Consider the following 21,457-nt stretch of genomic DNA (forward strand, 5'->3'; position numbering starts at 1 on the left):
ACTACTGGAACAAGTCCAGCGAAGGGCTACAAAGATGATTAGGGGACTGGAGCATCTCTCTTATGAGGAAAGGCTGAGAGAGCTGGGCACACAGTTTTGTGTGTCAYTTCTGAAAATGTTTTTGTACCTGCACATTATTTCAGGGAATTTAAGTCTACGCAACTTCTAAATATGCTATTGTTCATATTTATTAGTCATTTTTACCATCATGTGTATTATTATTTCAGTGTATACAATTTGCACAACTAACATTAAAATTGTAGAGGACATTTTGAACTGATAGAAAGGCTAGTTACTTCCAAATACAAGTAACAGCAATAAATYCACTTTGTATAATATGAGGTTTAAAATATTATACTGTCAGTATAAAACTTTTTTGTATTAGTAAACATGGATTATCACAGTATATCCAAAGAGAAACAGAAAACTTCAAAAATATATTGTGTGAAACTGTTTATGAAATCTAAATCAATGTCATATATAAGAARCCATGGAAGTTACAAATAAATAAATCAGAAATAGTTGAAAATCAGTGTCATCCTTCACCTATCATGATCATTCTGCAGCATTTTTAGCTCTGCAGCAGTATTTAGATGACACATAACTAGAGCTGAGTGAGTAATTTGTAATGAATAATTTATTTCACCAATTTTGCCTCTTTTTTCTGTGACATATCCATGAATAAACAGATCACGATTTTCTTTATTCATAATTCAAAGTTCTGTGACAGTCTCTTCTCAACCCAATTCCCCTTTACAGTGCTTATACTGCTTATATGGACAGTCCAGATTTTGAAGTTGGAAAAGGTTGGAATCTTAGCTGAGTAGTTTAGTTGTGCATGGTCATACACCATTGTCTCTGCTCCCCAGTTGGACTCTTCTGAAGTAATTGGGTGTGAATGTTCATGCAGAATAAATTAGGCTTTACTTTTTGTGATCCTGAATGTAAAACCAACTCTCTCTGTGCATTGGCACCGGTAAAACTCAGAAGAAGAGCCACAGAAAGTAAACACACAAAAGGCATGAACACAGCTGAAAGGAATTCATTTAAAAATTCATATGAATATTCATGCTTTTTTTCAATATGTTTTCAGATTAACTCACAGGAAACCAACTGTTTCCTTGGTAGATTCAACCTTGGTCTGTTTACCCATTTTTGATGAGGCCACTAAGAACAGTTTAGTGGTTGGAAAGAAAGACGAGTCTGGGTCCTTGTCAGTCTGGAGTCCAGTCACTCTTTTTTTGGACTCGAGTCTGAAGCCATCTCTTTTTTATAGCATTGATGGCCTCTTCAATCAAAGAAAGCAATGAAAATTTTGGAATGCTCAATCTGAAAGGTAAAGCAGGGCTGTTCCCTGGGTAGGCTCCTGGAGAGAAAAACACCCTTCCTCTTGCAAACTAACACCAAACAGCATTTTGCTACTGAAGAATAATCAGTCATTTAATAGTTTGATGCTGATTTTGTATTATATGTGAAATGTAGATTTGTACACCCCAGATCAGGAGGCAGTGCAGAATTGCATCATTCACATTAGTCAAATGGAGGCGTTGTGCGTTCCCCATAAGGCTTAAGGGAAGAGAGGCAGCTATAGATTTCTATTAATAATTATCACATTAGCTAGATTTCTAAGGAATTACAGACTTAGAAAAGTCAAAATCCATTTCAAAAGAGGCCTATACTATGAAGCACAGCATATTCTTAGCAAAAAAATAAGTTTAAAGATCACCAAAATTTTTTTCCCAGCTGTTTTATTTAAGTCAGAAGTTATGTTCCATAAGCAGAAGTAATGCTTAAGGCTGTTTTGCATTAGTACATTTGAAGCACATTGTTTCCTAACCTGCTTCGAAGAAATGTTTAGGGATTTTATTAACATAAAACAAGATAGTGAGAGCAAATTTGATATCAATTAACATACTAATTAAATGTCACTTAGTAGTTTTAGCAATTACTTGATATTTAATTAACCACTTGAATACCTTGGGAGATCCAGATTATTGTACATGTAATCAAAGGGCAATTCTTATGACCCTGTGGGTATATGCTGCATGTCAAGACAATCTGGAGATARCAACAAAAATAACTTTATGCACTGTGACCCTAGGTATGCTGAGCTGCTGTGTACCCAAGAGATTAATTTACTAATTTCAATGTGCTAAGTATCAGTTAAAAAGCTTAAACGTACCTCAAGTGACTAGGGACCTACATAAACAACATCAACAACCTACATAATATCAATGATTTTAGTTTAAGTCACATTTTAAATCCATACGGCAAATTTGTCTTTGCATTTATGAAACTTGTATTCACCATCAGCTGCTCTTATTTTTAGCAAACAGCTACAAACAGTGGAAAGTAAGCAAGCAAATATTTTTAGGAAGAAATTAATTAAAGAGTGTAAATAGGTACCTGAAAGCTTCTGGAGCATACTCACAAAGAAGTGTCAACTTTTCCAGATGAGAGATTTGCTGATGGACCGTTTGTGGAGTGTTTTTAGGAAGAAAAAAAAGTCTCACTCACAAAACAGGCATGATTTCTACCTGTTTAATTGCCCTCTTCTACAGATATGTCTCCTTCATCCTACCTCCTTTCGAGCAGTCTACAACATGTGGCTCCTGCTGTCATATTGCACCATGCTGCTGATGACCACTGGCGACTATCGATACACTACTAGAGATTCTGTTTTTCAGTTCTGCCTTCTTTTTAAGTGAACATTAACAACTCTAACTGTCGTATTTAATCTCATGCAAATACAGCAAACTTTTTACTGCTTTCACCTGTCTTCTCAATTGGTGCTTTATTTCTGCCTCTATTTATCAGGATGGAGAAAATGTGCAAAACAACCTTTCTGTTTTCTTTGGATTCTTACTCTTTTGCAGCTCTTTCCCATTCACCACACAAGAAAACAGAAATTTACTTGTCTTCAAAAAAAAAAAAAAAACTTTTGCTGCACTTGTGTTTTCAGTTGCTTTTCCACCTGTTGACTATGTGTCATTTCTAAATTCATTGAAGACACTTATTTACAATACTATTTCTTCAAATCTCTTCACATTACATCCTAGGACCTCTCAAATCTGACACCTATCCTTTCACTCCACTGAAACCAATCCAAGTCTCTAATGGTCTCTTCAAGGCAAAGATGCAGAACGAATGTTCCTTCYTCTTATCCCTGGTCACCTGTCAGCCACCTGAAACAGCATCAGACATGCTATCTACATAAAATCTTTTCTTCCTTTTGCTTTTGTGCCTTTGTTCTCTCTTGGTTCTCCTGAAACTTTTCTAATTTTTCCTTCAGAGGCTATTTATCTGTCTTCTTTCATTTATGGGTGGGGATTCAGCATGGATTTCTCTCAGATACTTGTTGGGCCCTCTCTCCTCTCTGAAAAATTATGAATTTAGCCATTGCCTCTAAGTTGACCAGTCTTATTTTCACATTTTTCTCAGGATCTGTCTTTATCTGTTCAAACCAAAGTTTCAGCTGGTCTCTCTGACATCTCGAAGTACTCTTTTTCTCTGACCTTGACAAACATGTCCCTGTGCCCGTGCAGGCTGGCTGCTGCAAGGCCCTCTTCTTGGACTCGCACTCCGAAAGTCCACTGATTTCTGTTCTTGCCCATATAAAACTTAAGCTCCTTGTTTTCACTTCTCTAGATCACTCCAAACTATTACGCAACTCACCATTAACTTTCATTCACTATCCAGGTGTAGACTCTCACCTCCCCGGCTTTGATTTTCTGTTAAATTTGTGCTTTTTCCCATCCTTCTTTATCCCTGGAAAGTAAATATATGCAAAAATAAGTACGTTATATATGATATTTTAAAGCCTTATTCAGAACCATCCTTTCCTCAGGAGGTATAACATATGAGAAASTGGTTTGCCTGCCAATATTTCAAAACCTCAGCCTCCCACACTGACCCTCACTCATTAATCCTGAGTATCTGTATCAGTCAGTGTCACCTTACATGCAGCTTACTTGCTCTTTGGCACAGGAACACTGAGTTTGTTCTACAAATTTACAGCACCTAGAGCAAAGAGGTCCTCATCCATGAATGAAATAACAATAAATAAATAAAGCCTCTCTAAGGCACCTGTTTAAAAAAAATTTTTTTTAATTATTAGAATTTTACCTGTGTTCAGTTACAAAGGAATAAAAATTAACATAGCCCATACCAAGGAGACTGGAAAGTGCTTTAATACATCTGCTTTTAAAAGGATCTATTTGTCATTTTAAGTAATTTGTAATTTAATCAGTCAGTCTCAGTCACAGTTTACCAAGGCAGTCTTTACATGTTGTTCATGTTTTAATTACACTTTCTTACCCAGAGCACATTTAAAGGAAGTAGAGAGGGTTGGCTTGGTATTGTCTGATCTGCATTTTTCCCTCTAGAATTTAAAAATAACATTTCATCAAAGTCTTCACATTCAGTGAGACCACATCAATGTTAATGTAATTCTGTTTCAAGGACAAAAAAAAAAGCTGTATTTTTGGATGTCATTAAAAGAACCATAGTAGTAGAGCACAAGCCAGTTAAATGTTTTGATTTCTTAAGTCAAAATCACTCTCTTTTTTGCTTTAGTTTTGTATTACAGAGATAAATAAAAGTTAAAAAAAATCCATATTGTCTGTCAACCCCAAAATATGGATTTTTAATTTGTTTCACACAAAATTTAAATTTGTTTTCTTTTTTATCCCATTCTGAAATGCAAAAAATTCTTTATCCTGTAAAGAAAAGAAAAATGCTCTATTACACATTAGGTAATACTCTGACTAGGAAGCTGAATTTAGCTACCTTGTGAACCACAAAAACATCTTTAAAACCTGTAAAATATTAGGTTAACTTTTCTGGTGCAGTATGAAAAAGTCAACAAACTTCCTGTAGAGGAAAAGTAAAGAACAAACTTAAAAAATTTTTTTTCATTGCTTTGCTTGATTAGCTTTTATTTGTATAATTTTCTCGCAAGGGGATCCTGAGATCACCGCCGTTAGTGGGAGAACCACTGATGAACTGTAGTCTCTGGAGAGTTTCACACAGATCAGCAAGCACAGACCTCACCTACCAGGTATCATCATATGCACAGACTGCTGGCAAAGCCAGATCAAACAACCGAAAGCTCCTTGGTTTGCAGGAAGATACAAAAGCTTTTATCTCAAGTACTGGACATGGTGGAATAGCTCCTCCAGAACAGTTTCTCACACAGTGTTTTAGACCACCTGCTTKTAGAAGTATCCCATTCCCTAGGTTGAAATTGAGGCCTTATCTGCTCACCATAGTCAAAAGTAAAACCGGTTGAAGAGAGAAGGCAAGTTTAAAATATCCAGTAATGTTCTGAACTAACACTGCTATACGTAAGTAACTGAAAATTATTTCTTTTAGTAAAGAAGAAAAGTGGTAAACACATTTTCCCACTGTCCAAGGATGTGGGCAAATGCGAGGAAATGGAGGTGAAAACTTAAACAGAAGATAACGATAATTATTATTTACATAAAATGAAATAAATATTCTCACATAGCACTTTTCATGTTTATATTTCAATCTACTTTACAAACAAGATCACTATGAGAGCTGACTGTTTTCTCACATGATACTATTGGCATGACACACAGATGGGTTATCTAATCTTTTAAAATTTCTGTTTTCTGATGCAAAGCCATAGCAAGTGTTTCCTCACTATTTGCCCAGAATTTCTGGCCACTCAAATCCTATCCATATTTTATTTTTCACATATCATGTTAGCAAAATCTAAACCCCTGCTATATTTGGTATCTACAATTGTTTTTATATATTTAAAAAATATTAATTTTAACATCTTGGTATTTACTTCACAACTGGAAAACGAAAGCTTTAGAACGCTTCAGAGACTTGCTTTCTTACACGTACCAGGTATATTTTCCCCTCAAAAAAACATTATGAATAATAAAATCATTCTAATGATTATTTATCCTGGTACCTCTCTATATTATTTAAAGCTATATTTACCAATATGCCTATACTTTAGTAATATTCTAAGGAAAAAAAAAAACACCACAAACTAAAATTACCATWGGGGTTGAAGATTTTGCTTGGAAGAAAGAAACAGGAGTCTTTAATCAAAAAAGGRGCATTTACAAAAGGATTATTTATTGAATCAGAATATATTCCAAGTTAGATATTTTTCTGTCCCAGCTGAGAGGAGTAATTGGAAAATCATGGTTTACACAAAATATCATTATTTTCTTGTGATCTGCCTTTCTTTCATGAAGCCTTGCATCTTCATCACTCAATTACAATCTGGGAGATTAGGGGACTCAATATATACTAGATTAAAGGTCACCTATTATTACAGACAAGATTTAATTGCAATATTYACATAAATTCCTTACCAACCATAGGATTTAAGCTGTGTCTACATTTTCAGCATATTAAAACAGGACAGGATATTCATTAGGCTGCAGTATGGAAAAAATATATAGCAGTAACCTAAAAATAAGAGTAAAACTCTGTTCTAGAGCTTTTTTAAAAGAAGAAAATTAGGAAATAGTGATAGTTGAAAAACTGTGGATTAAATCTTATTACATGTAGATTAAATCTTATTACAGAGAGTAAAAGTTAGTCTGACTGCACTGCTCTAAGAACTTCCTAGGGGAAATTAAACTTGATAATCTCAAGGCAGTTCCCAGAAGACACCATGCATTCGGTAACGTTCATTATAGTTTGCAGGATACCAGACAGAATTTAAAGTGAAGACTCCTACGGTTTAATCAATATAGACATTCGCAATTGTTCACAGCGTAAAGCCCTGACTATGAAACAAAGACTTGGTTAAAAGGGAAGCTGCAGTTCTTGAGCTGGAAGGTTTTCCTGTACACAGCAGCTGCCTCGTAGATAAAGTGAGGAGCAACTACCACACCTCCAAGCCAACTCTTAGAGCAGCCGGCGTGGGGCTGGGGCCGCGGGGAGAGCTGCTCGGGGAGCGCTGGGACCTCCTCTCGGCATGGCACAGCCCGAGCCTGGCCTTGTGCCCTGCCAGCAGGACCCCCACCCCAATGCTGTTCCCGCTCCACCTCCTGCCACCCTCACTCAACAATATGCTTATCCCCAAAATCATTGCAAGGCTAATTATTACAAAACAGATTTTAAATGCTTCCTTTGAAAGATCCTGAAGAGTATGAGGATCCCAATTTGAAAAAAATACTAGCTGTCTGGGATTACCCGTCCAACTTGCAAAGCAAGAAATGTAATGATAATAGAAGAATGCACAGCACAAACTGATATTGGTAAGTGCTTTACATCAATGATGGTTTGCTATCAACTGCTGATATACGACAATCAGTAAAGGACTGAGATGACACATTAGCAGCTCAAATCACAAAGAAAATGAATCTTCAATTTTGATTAAATGAGTTTGCAGCATCTGTGGCATCTTTAGATAAAAGAAGTTTCCAAATTGCTAATTGCAGAAATAATCCAGTGTAGCAGGTCTCAGTGCTGGTAAGAAAAAGCTGCCTAAGAACAAATGATTTCAGCTAAAGTCAAAGAGAACACTGACCCACTCAAATGATCAGTAGCTTGGTCAAAGGTCAAGGCTTTTTTAGGACTAAAAGGAGGACCTGGAATTTCAAGCAAAATGTGATTGGAAACAAGTTTTCTTGAGCGAGCCAGGACTGGATTTATGGTTCTTTTCCATCTGGTGCTGRCTGGATGACATCTATCCAGCACAAAGGACTGATGAGGCCCCCTAATATTATATGAGTACATAATATCTTCCCATTCCTTCAATATACACAGGGTATTCAAGCTTGAAGACTCAAACCATTCAATCTGTACGCACCTGTGAGGTGGATATAAGTAAAGAAAAATCTTGGAGAGCATTTTGGAAACATTTTACTTTTCAGAGCCATTAGCTCTTAGAGGCACTGAGATTTGATTGGGACTGAGATCTGCAGGATTCACCACATTTTAATTTTATGAATTTTTCTTTACATGTGCTGTAGCTTTCTTGCAGCCTCCATGTTTTACCTAAAATATTTATACAACATATGTTTCATATAAACAGATTGACAAATARTCTTTGGCTTTTTTAAATTAGATACATCAGTGTATCTATTATTAAGCATGACTTCTTATGAAAAGAATTCCCAATTTGAATTGTATAGATAATAAAGCTATACATACAGTAAGTGTACTTTCAGGGAGTGTCTCAGCAGCTTTGGTGTTCACTAATCCTCAGGTCCAAATGTTAATATTGGGGATCAATGAAAAGTTTCTCTAGCCACCAGGTAAAAATAATAATTAACACTTTTTCCCTGTCATGTATCTCTTCTCTGTGTTTCTAGTCTTTCCCTACCTCCTTAAGAAAGAGCTGGAAGGTTAATTTTTCATTTGGTCTTCTGCCTGTGATGAGAGCCTTCACTGTCTTTCTATGTGCCGGAGATACAGAAGGTCACTCCCAACAACTTCCTTCTTTTTCACAAGAAATTGGCTCCTCCAAGCAGAGTTTCTGTTACAGTGGTAGGCTAGCACAGGAGGAGCTGAAATGGAGCTGCACATGCAATGAATAAAAATATGCACTGCTGATGTCAGTTTTGCACTTTTCAATATATTTAAATTCTATTAAAGGAATACAACTGTTTATCACTTCTCCCATGAAATTCATGGCAGAGGTATGACCTGAAGCATCTGTTATTTAGGGAGCAAAATAATTTGGAAATACATTTTTCCTTTCTTAATAAACAACTTCGGGGGTGTAAATTCAATAAGTCCATTTTATTGGCTACATTATTCCTATTTTCTCTAGGAATTTTTTTTAAGCTAGACTATCTAGTGAACAGGACTTGATTACTAAATCCTTCTACAGAATTGGAAAAAAAAATACAGGAAAATGTATATTAAGACTTTATTGTATTTGGACGAAGCTGATCTTAATAATTTCTCAGGCCTCGTCCTTGCTTGTCCTTTCCCTGTAATAGACTTAGATCAGAAGATTATGACTTCCATAATTAAAAAATTCAAGGCACTTTGGAAAAGAAAGCACAGAATGTTCTACTGAATCTTTCCTACAGAATATAGTTGAAAAGGCAGGTCATTTCACTTAAGAGAAAATACATTCCGCTTAGTAAATTTAAGGAAAAGGAAAAGARAAAGAAAATTTCTAATCAAACTTCAAGATCAGAAAGTAATGCTAGTTCTCGAACAGAGAAATAAATTGCTAATTTGGTGAAAAGAGGCCACTTCATTTAACAATTGGAATCCTTAGCCAGCATTTATYACAAATACTGACCAACACTTTAATTGCCACTAAAAGAAGACAGAGATTAATTTTACATGATGTACGCATCAGAATCAATACAAGAAAATTCCCCTTTGTAAGACATGGAAATACAAAGACTCTATTAACTAAAAAAACCCACCCACCTTTATTTACGTTATGGTAAAACCAACAAAAGAAAACATTTAACAGTTAATATCAGCCTTAACTCATTTGCCATGCAGTGGTTTAGTAGCTCACTTATAACTGTGACCTGATCTGAGATCTCCGTGGAATTTATTTTAAAACAGATTAAAATGGTGTGGGAGCCTTACTTCTCTATTTCCCTGCTTTTCTTCTGTTGCTATTACAACTAGAATATTATTTAAACATGCTCTCTTGGCATATTATCTTGTTTCTTAAATAAGTGTCTGCAAACTGAGATTATAAACAGTAACAGGCTGTTTAAAACATGAATGCAGTCAATTACAAACATACCTTGTGGCAATTAACTTAGACATGGTCTTACAGACTTTACATGCAATTCCCAAGTTAACAATTACTCTTTTTAAGCACTTTTAAGAATTGCTTGCTAACTTAAAAAGCAATATAAACTTAGGTGTCTTACTCAACCAGAGTATTATAGCGGATTCTAAAGCTGCAAAGGAACAATTACAAATTTATATGTACGAAAATAGTTAAAACCAATAACAAAATCAATGCATTTAGAATTTCTGCTTCCTTCCCGATGAATATAAAAGTAACCAATAGAATAAATTTAAAATAGAGCAGATAATACCAAAATTTAGAAACCACTGGAATCTGAAAACTCCATAATCTCTAACATCATGTACTGTAATGGTTAGTTTAGATAATATTTGATATTTTTTTCTTGTAGAGATTTCAGAATGTTCTGTTTCAAAGTCTGTTTTCCAGTTATAAGTCCTGAGGTAAAACTTCCAAATTTATTTGGCCAGTTTTTAAAAATAGGAGCTGTAGATATACTCCAGTACTCCTTTGGCCTTAATTCTTAAGCATCTATTATCTTAGGACATGCTATCTTTTCCTCCCAATGCATATGGGAGGGGTTCTAGCGTCCTGTAGATCTTAGTGGAGGAAGAATTTTCAATTTCAGTTTACCAATCTGTAAAGTTTGTTACAAACAAACAGAACAAACAAAATTATCTTCAAAAGCAGATAATTTTAATTTTTTACATCAGGATAGTGAAACAGAACATCCTAGAAATATATATGTATAAATCTATGATTTTGCAATTGCCTTTGATGAGTTTTGCTGAAAGAAATGGTTTAGCCATCACACATCTTTGATTCCTTCACCATAATACACACTTCTCTGCCATAGTCGTGATTTGATTCTAAATAGGTTGACTTCCTTTGATTGCTAAGTAGATGAATGAACAAATCATATCAGAATTTCTTCTTGTTTGTGGATAGTGCTTGATCAGATTATACTGATTTGCAACTGTTTGTTTTACAGTGACCGAATGCAGGTTCCAGTAGCCCTATACAGAGGACCTGTCCCCTTCTTTCCACAAACAGTTTCTGAAGTCTATTATTTGCATTGAGTAATATTTTCAAATGATTATATGGTTCCTTCTRATGAACACATAACCAAATTGGCTGAGGTTCCTATTTTCCTAGAAGGAAATTGATAACCGTGTCATTAAAGCTGACAGCATACTTTGAAGTCTTCAACATAAACCATTAAACAAAGTCACCACCTTTGTCTGTAATAGTAGCACTTAGAAAGCAGTCAATCTTGCAAGTACCTTGTAAATGTATTAGAAAATTAATCACCACTATCATCTGTTATGTAGGAGGCATTGTCACAGAGCATCTACAGCAAAAAAAAAAAGGGAATGGATGGGTGGGGAAAAGTTAAAAACTTGTTCTTGGTAGCAAAAAAGAGACAGAGTTGGGATTAGAATAAAGAGTTCTCAACCACAGCCTTGCAATCAGAGCACTCTGAAAAAGTCTTACAAAAATGAAACGCTGAAGTAAAATCCATTGATCAAGACTGATGTCGAGCAATTCAAATGCTTTGGGAAAATGCTGTAATTTTCAACATTATCATCTTGTATGTTAACAGTCCACAAGTGCTTTCTGCCTTAAACACTAACATACTMATTATTCCAAATGCAATATCACAGGGGAACCTGTCTCCAAGAATAAACAGTAATTAAAGAGTATAGGGAATTCAAATCATTGCTGAAAAAATACAGAGATTCACATTGTCATCTTGAACTTTGAAGTCCTCAGACATGGAGAACGTAAGATTTAAAATATACATACAATATTAACTTCTAAATAAAAGCAATAGTTTGTATGATTTATCTTTCTGCAGGGAAAGCAAGGAAGATGAGTTAATGACAAACATACTACACACATGTATTTCCAATAAAGATAGGAACATTCCTGGTTAGACTGCAGAGGTAACTGGAAAAGTTTTTAGAAATAGCATTGGTACAAGCACCTGTGAAATTGATAGTGCTCAAGAAAAATGAAACCCAAAAATATACTAACTTAAGATCCTTAACCTTATCCTAGAAAAAACAAGCTTCTTATTTCTACACTGAAGCACASAGGATCTATTTCTAACTTGCCTGGAGAAGAGCACTGGAAAGTGCTCTTTGACACTAAGTGGCCTTTCCCATCTAAATGCACATGGAAGGAACAACGAAGAGAGAATACTTGCACAAAAACAATCCATCTATCAACTAGTATCTTTTTTTCTTTTAGTTGAATTTTATGTTAGGAATTTTAAAAACCTTTGCATTGCCTATGAATGTCTTGTTTTAGCTGTGCTGATGTAAATTAACAGCATTTCATGGAGTTTCACTGGTATAAGATAGATGAGAATGATCACAGAGAACTAGTTCTCAAATACAGAAACAGTGAAGACACCATTTATACATTCACCATTTCTAGCAAAAAAGAGAAAACTGGTTAGTACATAAAAAAAAGGTTTTGCACAGGTGTAGTGCTGCTAATTTTAGCAATTTTGCAAAAATCAGAAATAACATTGAATAATAGATCCACATACTGTATTGGTGTAGTGAAGGGAGTGAAGAATTGATCAACTATTAGCAGAAGACTGCTGCTATTGGCATATTTAAATTCATCCTACTGCAAGTAGGTTCCAGGCAGAAAATGAATAATTTGAACGATTTGCCTGAATTCAAGTTCATAGGATGCTACAGAACTGACTTAGACCAAATTAAAAATAATACATTGCTGTCTACAGTATCAGTATTCTATGAAACTCAAAACAAAAATCCACATTCTTCTGGTTAAAGACAAGAAAGAGAGGATAAAAGCAAAAATAGTGAGATATTGCAATGGAGAGATACAAGTAGTGGAGATCTCCAGCAGCCTGTGCTGAGACCTGCACTCTTTGACATATTCATAAATGACAGAGGATGGACAGAAGTCAACTGTTTATTGTTCTTGCACACAAGAACTAAATGTCATCACATGAAGTTAGCGGAAGCTAGGATCAAAACAAGCAAAAAAGGAGGTGGTTCTCTATGTAACAGTTAACAGTAAATCTCTCTTGCCAAAGGATGTTGTGCATACATAAAATCTGCATTAGTTGAAAGGAAGATCAGGCAGCTAATTGGAGAACACCTCTCTCTTACTGGATTATTTGGGGAAAGTGTCAGGTGTGTTTGCTCTGAGTGTCCCAGAAAGTTACTGTTGGAGAGATAGCACTGGGTTAGATGGACCTTTGGTATAAATCAGTACAGCTCTTGTTATAAAATATTAGCAATAAACATTATAACGAAAAAGTTGAAAACAGAGAGGAGATTTAGCAACACATACTACTAAATGAAATGATCTAGGAACCATTTTCAGGGCTTGGGGCCAACTAACAACTTGCTTCCGTTCAGCTAAATTCCTTTATCCCTAGAACAGGGTAGTCATATCCCAGCTGCCTGTTGGGGATGGTTCCCAGCCTATGCTAATCCCCAAACTGTGCTCAGGCACTGTCTGAGTGAATGCTAGTTGAGTCATCTTAAGCCAAAAATATGCCCAGTTAAAAGTTTAACAGTATGAACAAAAGTGCTCACAGGCTAGGGCAGACAGAGCCTCAGTATCTAACAGTTGTAGTGAACATAAGCTAGGGCTTGCTAATTATTATGACTGACATACTGTAATTCAAAAACTTGCTTTCTGCATAAAATCAGCCCCTCACTGTACAAAAAAATCAGTGGGACTAACAAATGATTCCAAACTGTAAAAAGCTGCATTGCTGATCTAAGTATGCTCTGCTTCTCATGACTCTGGGAAGGGCAGAGTAACCAGAGCACAGCAGGCACCAGCTATGAATCCTCCCCGTTTCATAGCCAGCCTCTGATGCGCTCTGATGGACAGGGCAGGACACCGAGTAGCAGTGCGACAGCAATATGTCAGCCATCTCTGCAAGGGGCCATGCCTTTAGATTATTTTGTCTCCTTTATGCCCTTAGAGTGGAATAAACCCAAACAGCTGTATGTGCAACTCAATGAACTGGTGCTAGGGTAGAAGTCTAGAGGTTAAAATGATATAACAGAACTAAGGAAGAATGGGGGATACTGCTGGACATACTAGCTGTGCGCTGTGGTAGGCAGAAGAAAATGAAATCAGGAAAAGCTATGCAGAGTCCTTAGGAAAGAAGTCAACAGGGACAAAAAGAAAGAACGCAGAGGAAGGGGATCAGTAAGACAGAATGCACGTGACACAGACAGAAAGGAGGACACACAGAGCACAGAAAGTGAAATAAGAGAAATGAGAAACTAGCTCTGGGGTAGAGAAATGGAGACTTATGCAGTCAAGACATAATGAAGACAAGAAAAATGAATGAGCAAAAATGAATGAGTAGAATAAAAGATATGCTTTTTCAGAAGAAGAAAGGCAAGAAAAAGGAAGAGCAATTAATAAAAGGAATGAGACAGTAAGGATGAAGGGAGGGACATGAAAGGGATATAAAGTGGCACAAGGCACACACATTGGAGGAAACAAGGACTCTTTTATTTATTCATACTTCTATATTTTATGTTATCTTCCTAGCAAGCATCCCACAGCTCCATAGTTTTTTTGTTTTTGTTTTTGTTTTTGAAAAGGGATGGGATGGCAGCATATTGTTGCTTGGGGATTTACTATAGCTCTTTTTTCTTCTTGTTACTGCTGGACATATATTTATTGAAATTACCTGACACAGTGGTTGGCACTTTTTCAGAAATGTCAATATCTGATTTGGGATAGAGAGCAAAATTTATTAAAAATATATATATATATGAAAATTCAATGAGCGATACAGCTACAAGGAAGTGATTGGTTTCAATTTGTCACCAGTTACTGTTAGTCTGCTACTCTTCAGCTCCCATAGATCACCAAACACTTTTTGCTGATTGAATGACATCTCAAAAAGAAAAGAGCTATGATTTCTCTTTCCTGAATATAACATTAACACTGGGTTAATACTGCTCAATGAAATAAAGTTACCTAGAGGCATACGAAAACAGGCACCTATTTTCAAAATAATCTCAATTCATTCCCATATTGTTCAGATATTTTGCTGGAATTTTTAAGGTTTTCAAGAAACAAAAAGGGAAATATTTTATATTTTAATTCTTCCTCTTTACCTTTTTTTTTGCCTGTCACAATGAGCTGCCAGAAAAGAGGGAGAAAATTCTGTGGAAATAAGGGCAACACATGAAAATGTTTTGTACTTCATTGTTAATCACTTAAAAAAATAGCAATAATAACCCTATGGACTATTTTCATGCAAATAATAGTTGAAAATGTTTTTAACTGGTCCAACCTTAATTGTTTACTAGCACTCATTCATTAATATTGGTTAATTTTTCATTCATTTTGATGCCTGTTCGTATCTCTCTAACTCCATTTGTTGGGCAGTTTTGGAGTGCCCAGAGCGAGGCTAGCAGGTTGCTGTTTCATCCAGTATCACATCCTCATTTTTTATTGTTTTTTTTTTCCTTCAGCAAGTATTTGTTCTTGATGCTTAATTCAGAAGCTTCTTGCTTCTGTGCTGGGAATACAAATATAGAATTGGTTCTCCAATTAGCAAACATTTTCAGCTGCAAAACTATCTAATCAATACCATACCCTCAGCAATCATTTTAGTTACAAAAGTGTGAAATTTTTTTTCCAAGAGCACTTGATGGCCATTTTTTGGCTAATTAGCTGCCTGTCTGCCTTGTCCAAGTGGCAGAGCTTAATTCCAAAGTGAAAGATATTTGAAAAATCCAAGCAAGTTCTAAAAACACAAATGACTCTTTCAAACAAGAAATTCGAGTGCCACCTTTTTTCTTATGAAAGTGTTCCTTTGCAAACAGAAATTCAGAGATGGAGATAAAAGCTGGAAGACCTTGCTCTGGTCAAATTATGCTTTTCTATATTGTTTCTTTCTATATTGTCTCCTATGTAAGAAAGATAATGAATAGCACAATTATATTACTATATAATTGCTGTGGTTATTTACAGTTACATGAAAAATCTGGTAAACCACATCTGTCTCAGGAAACTTTCATACATATTTTGATAGAGCTTTTGTTTGTTCCATCAGTTTTAACAGGCCTTATTTTACCTGAGTGTGAAGGGAGCGTGCTTTTTACTCTGATAGTCTTGTACCTTAGATAGCTCTAATAGGTACAACTGGCTGGTTGTTATTTTCATTCTATAAGTAGCACAATACAGCAAGAAAAGTGTTTAACCCTTTCACCGATGCTTTAATTCATTGGTACTAATGTTGCATTTTGAAGTTTCCAGATTGAAGTAAGGGTGCTAATCCTTAATCTTCATACTGACTTTGCATTGGTTCAGGAAAGATTAGACAAGTTCATTTAAGGGAAATCCGTTAAGGATTAATAAATGCATAGATACCACAACCAACTCAGGGAACAGTCACCAAGTTGGAGTTTCGGAGGGTACTAGAGGGAATGGACACAGACAGATTGTTCTCTGTCTCCTTGATAGCATTTTGAAGAACTGATTTAACAGATTGTGCTGTCTGATCAAGAAGTTCCTGAGGCTTTTTAGATATTGTAGTGTACTACTGTGTGTTTTTGACAGAATGATCTCCTCCATAATAATGAGCTATATTTTGCTATGAAAAGTAACCTTTGCTTTTTTCAAGGAGAGAATCTCCAGGAGCTCTATTTCCACCACTATATTCCTTAAGTTTTTCAGTGTTCCTCCTCATTCTGTGACAATCAAAGGGAATGCTTTGGCCCAGATTTACAATGGCATTTAGACATCCAGTTTGGTCATGGATGGCATTTTCAAAAGTGACTTACGATATACACTTTATGCTAAATAAAATTGCTGGCCTAAATATGGGATTTCTGATGATCCCATCAGAGTTTCTCTGCATCTTTACAGGCCCTAATGTCTTTGTAAATCTAATATTTCATTTATACTTTACTAAAGGCAGAAAATTCATCCCTGCTGCAACTCACCTATATTATCTAAAGGGTACAGTGAAATGTCCAGCACAGTCTGAGAATTATAAATCAAATAGCAGATGACTGATCCATAAAAGCTTCCTTTCCTGTGTCTGTTTGCCTAACTCATTTAGAATTTAGGCAAATTATGATATCTAAGCTAAAAAATGTGTTGTAGCTCAGGCGCCTTTTGCTTCTGCTTTCTTTTGCAACCTCTGGAACATACACCTGTCAGGAAAACATACACTAAAGAACAGGAAAAAGAAAATCCCATAGTTAAACAATACTGCTGGAATAAATATTCTGGATTATTTCAAAAGATGTAGTTGCAACATTCCTAGCATTTGGAAGAAATGCCCTTTCCTGAATGACAGAACTGCAGAACAGTTCAATTATGCTGTGGTAACTGAACTGCAGGCCTAACTTAGCATTTGGAGATGAAAACCACATAGCTGGAAGCACAGCAGAAAGACTTTAAACAAGATGCATTTTGTAGTTATAAAAATGCACGATATTACCTTTTGGAAAATTAGTATGAATTTATGTTTCCCGTAGACTCACAGTTGTAAGTGTTCCTAACTATACATATTATCTTAATATGAATATAATTATTTGTGCATCATTTCTCACTCCAGTTTCTGTATTTGTTAACAGCCACCAGTCAACATATCAGGCAACTATATGCCATCATAGTCACTATTGCCATCACAAGGTAAGTAATTTTACCTGCTTTCATTCCAAGAGCAACTGAAGGGAGCTCTTTAACTTCTCTATGTGTGTTTTACATAAACAACAGATTTTTGAGAAAAATGAGTAGAAACTGAAGAGCCCTAATCAGCACTTTCTTAGATGTCTGAATCCTATTTTTTGCCTTTTTGTAGGAAGGTGATTAATGAATTGTTGACAGTAATAAAGAAGTAAACATCTTGGAGATATTATTATGGATCACATATCACTTGAAACAGCAACACTGCCTCCGTAAAACATTTTATTTGTTATATTGTGCAAATCGATTGTAATTTGCTACTGGCTTCTTTTCAAATACATTTCTTCAGTGCTGCCTTGGTAAATAATAAATCACACTAACTATTATTTCAAAATTGAGTGTTCCAATTTAGTTATGAATGGAGAAAGCAGAGATGCTCCAGGATATGAAATCTTCTAGCAGTTCACAGAAAAATAGCTTCTTAAGGGTAACTGCATCAAAAATCATTTGAGACGGTCTATACTGTAATAGCGTGCATGCTTTCATGACTGAAGGCAGCCTAAGAACAACACTGATAAAGTTACGCTAAATCAAATATTTTGTTCTCCTGCCCTTCACACACACACACACACAAAAGATTATGTGCTAAGAATAGCAGAAAATTAGAGAGGAATATAAATATTTATGGAAACACTGCAAACGTGCAGGAACAAAGGGCATATGCTGAAAGACGCTGTAGTGTCTGAATGACTCAAACACAGAGAAGATGTCCACCTGGCCAACACAAATTTAAAAGTGAAAGTAACCATTTTATTTAGTAAACACATCACCTTGCCAGAGAACCATGACCCTCTGAAGTCGACTTCAGTTGGTTCTGCATTTCATCTCTCCTACAGCTCCAGCTTTCCAGTTTAGGAAAGCAGAGACATACACTGAAGTTCCTCCCTTCTCAGCAAAGTACATAAATAAAAAAGAACTTGCAACTGAAATGAAAATCAAGCACATTGTTAAGTGCTCTGCTAAAAAAAGATGGTTTGTTGAATCAAGTTCTTTTGCCAATAACAAAGACTCCATACGTTTCGCTATCTGGTGAGTCTGCCATTTCTATTAGATATGGTATTTCTTTATAAATTATATCAAATCTACTGTGAACTTTTCCATTATTTTTTGAAACCTATAGGTTCCTCTTTTATTCCAAGTAAAGCTTGTCTATGTCTTGGGTTTCCTGCAAGGTTTCATAGTCTCTCTACTTATATATCTCTGATGAGAGCTCCAGATTTGTTTATGTTAATGGTCTCTAATTGCCACACTGATCCATGGACTTTATTCAAAATAAATCATTGATTATAGAGAGTCAGCAACCCAGCTCTACTATCTAGGCAGCCTGATGATTCCTGCTACCCTACTATACAAGCTGTGCACAATCTGATTATATAAAAAGAACCTACATATCTTTCCTTGCAAAGGATTACAAAGGTAAAGGTAAGCTCTGGACAATTCATAATGTGTCTACACCCAAGCTCTGAAAGTTTCAGCCCCTCAGCTAACCTGAGTTAGTTTAATGCCAATTAGTTCAAGAACTTCCAGCCAGGACAATATTGTAATTGCTTCATATAGCACAATAGAGCTTTTTCACAGGCTCAGTATAGAATGACTGTGAGTTTGTTTAAAAGGAGAGTAAATATGGCATCACAAAATATATTTAGTGTATCAGTTTAAATTTGATAAAGAAAAATAATTATGCTAAATGGAGGTTTCATTACAGTCATTTCAAAATGGAAATGAAAACCAGTATTTCTAAACAATCTAAGACAGACTTACTTGGAGTTGGAGAGCCTGTGCCAGAACTCTTTACAGACCAAGATTGCAAAACCATTACTTCTAAAGGCATGCACTCCACAGTAGGCAAATTTTGCCAAACTTTTATTTTTAGAATGGAGTTTCAGGGATGTTACTGGACTCCTTCCTTCTGTGTGTTCAGACTGCCCACTTGAAGGAATTCTGCAATTAGAGAAGGACATTAAAAAGAAATACCTCCACAAGATACAGAATAATGTAAGTCATACTACATGGCCCCTTGTCAATCACAATTTTTAACCAAATAGAAACATACTGCTGATTTTTCCCATGTGTTCACATTCACCTTTTTTACTATGAAGAGGCAGCTTGATAATGAGAAATTCTTCCTATTAGCCTTTGTATTCAGTTTAGAAATGTTTAGGAGGAAAATATAGAAAAAGCAGTTGAGGAAAAAAAAAAGAGTACTACAGGTCCATTTTCATAATCACTAGTCTGTGATCTGCTGTGCTCCTGACATACATTAAGTAGATCCCTTGGAGAATTCTGTCTCCATTCATTATACCCTGAAAGAGTCTAGTTTCATTGACCTTGCTCTCAGTACAGTGCCTTATGTCCCACTGATTTAAGGAGTTCTATATAATGAGTTGTTGGAAAGGGGTGAAATTAGCCCAGAGAGCCATAATACAGAAAATGTTCTTTGCTCACCACTAATTAGTTTATTTGATTTTCATCTGGTAGGTCTTGTCTCCAAGGTAAAAAGAACAAATTTGTTTTCACACGCCATAACATTAGACACGTAAGCTCTTTAGTTTCATATCCTATTCTGGGGGCTGGTAATTTCTGTTAGAAGTCCTGCTTCAGCAAATAAAACATGATTTTCTGGCAGACTTTAAAAAATATACATATGGTCTTTTTATTGGGAGGCTTGGGGAAATAATTACGAGTTAGACTTTTTGATAATTAAAGATTATTCTTAATGCTTCCAGTGAAAAACTTAAAGACTCGAATACTGAATAGGAAGGCTCATTGACATAGCCTCCAAGACAATATACCAAAATAGATAAAACTGCTAAAGTGCAAGTTGCTTCCAGCCAATGAATTTACTGCTTGTCAGATTTGTATGCACGTTTGACTGTGAGGGTAACAAAATAACATTATAGATTTCAGAACCAGAGTAGCCTTTATTCAGATAAGGTTGTAAGCAAACATGTTTTAGAACGAGCTGAAGTAATATAACCCAAATCCCCACAATTCTAACGAGTTTAACTGTTTGCTGCAACATTTAAACATGTACAGAAATGGTGTCCAGGATCATATTCAGATAGCCTGGCACCTTGAGCACACGCACAGAACGAAGACTGTAGGGGCCGTATCCAGATAGCGTAGCTTGAGTCTGTATCAACTTGAGTCTTTGTTCCCAGGATTTCCTTTCATCTAGGCATCTTTCACATCTTACAAACAGACAGTAGGAAACAAAATTAAGCAAAATGTGGTCATCTATGTGACACAAGCGTAACATCGCAAGATAAATAGTACACACCATTGAGGCCAGACTCTCAGGTAAAGGAAAACTGATAAATTAACACTGCATGTTTTAGAACTCAAAACTGAGCAGCTTCAGTGATAAAACTGGCAGGTAAGATTTCCAAATGGTTCCACTGTGACCCAGATATTAAATAATTAAAATTACATTAAATAATAAATTAAATTAGAGGTTTGAAACATGTTCACTTAAACCCTCCAGCAGGTTACTGCCAATCCCACTTTCTAATGTTATCATCCCTTATCTGGAGTAAATATTCCCACAGCAGAATCTGTGGGTTATAAGCTTTGAAAACCCTCCAAACACATCAGGGAAAAGTCTAGAAATGCAGAAGTGACAACACACCACTTCTGTGCTTCACATCAAACTCTCTACAGCCAGTATCACCATATTATTGCACACAAATGTACTAACAAGTAGTAAGAGGAGAGAAGTGGATAATATCTTGAACTGCTCCCATTCACATTAGGTACAAACTGAACAAGGAGAAACAGGATCATGTGCCTGAAAGAAACAGGGCAATATCTAGCTTTAGATCTGATGAAAATTCCCTCCCTAGTTTCAAATGTAAACTATAATGGGTTATTAAAATAGTAATGATAAAAATGACCTTCCATTATTGGGGTTTGTAAGTTTAGCTTTCTTTTCTTTCAAATCGGGAAGAAAGACTTTCAAGCAATTCAAAAGAAAAGGGCTGGCAGTAGAGATTAAGTTAAAAT

The 21,457-nt window shown here is 35.7% G+C and overlaps 1 long non-coding RNA gene across 1 annotated transcript in view; it reads right to left on the reverse strand.

The window, feature by feature from the left end:
- The window catches only part of LOC112978252, a 35,735-nt gene extending 16,433 nt beyond the window's left edge, over nt 1-19,302 (reverse strand). The window contains exons 1-2 of the long non-coding RNA XR_003257805.1: nt 19,217-19,302; nt 3,676-3,768 (exon numbers count right to left, since the gene is read on the reverse strand). This is a non-coding gene — a long non-coding RNA (uncharacterized LOC112978252). The remainder of the gene's footprint in view (nt 1-3,675; nt 3,769-19,216) is intronic.
- Nucleotides 19,303-21,457: the final 2,155 nt, after the last annotated feature.

The sequence above is a fragment of the Apteryx rowi genome, unplaced genomic scaffold, assembly GCF_003343035.1.
Source record: "Apteryx rowi isolate R43461 unplaced genomic scaffold, aptRow1 scaffold_909, whole genome shotgun sequence".
Classification (NCBI taxonomy): Eukaryota; Metazoa; Chordata; class Aves; order Apterygiformes; family Apterygidae; genus Apteryx; species Apteryx rowi.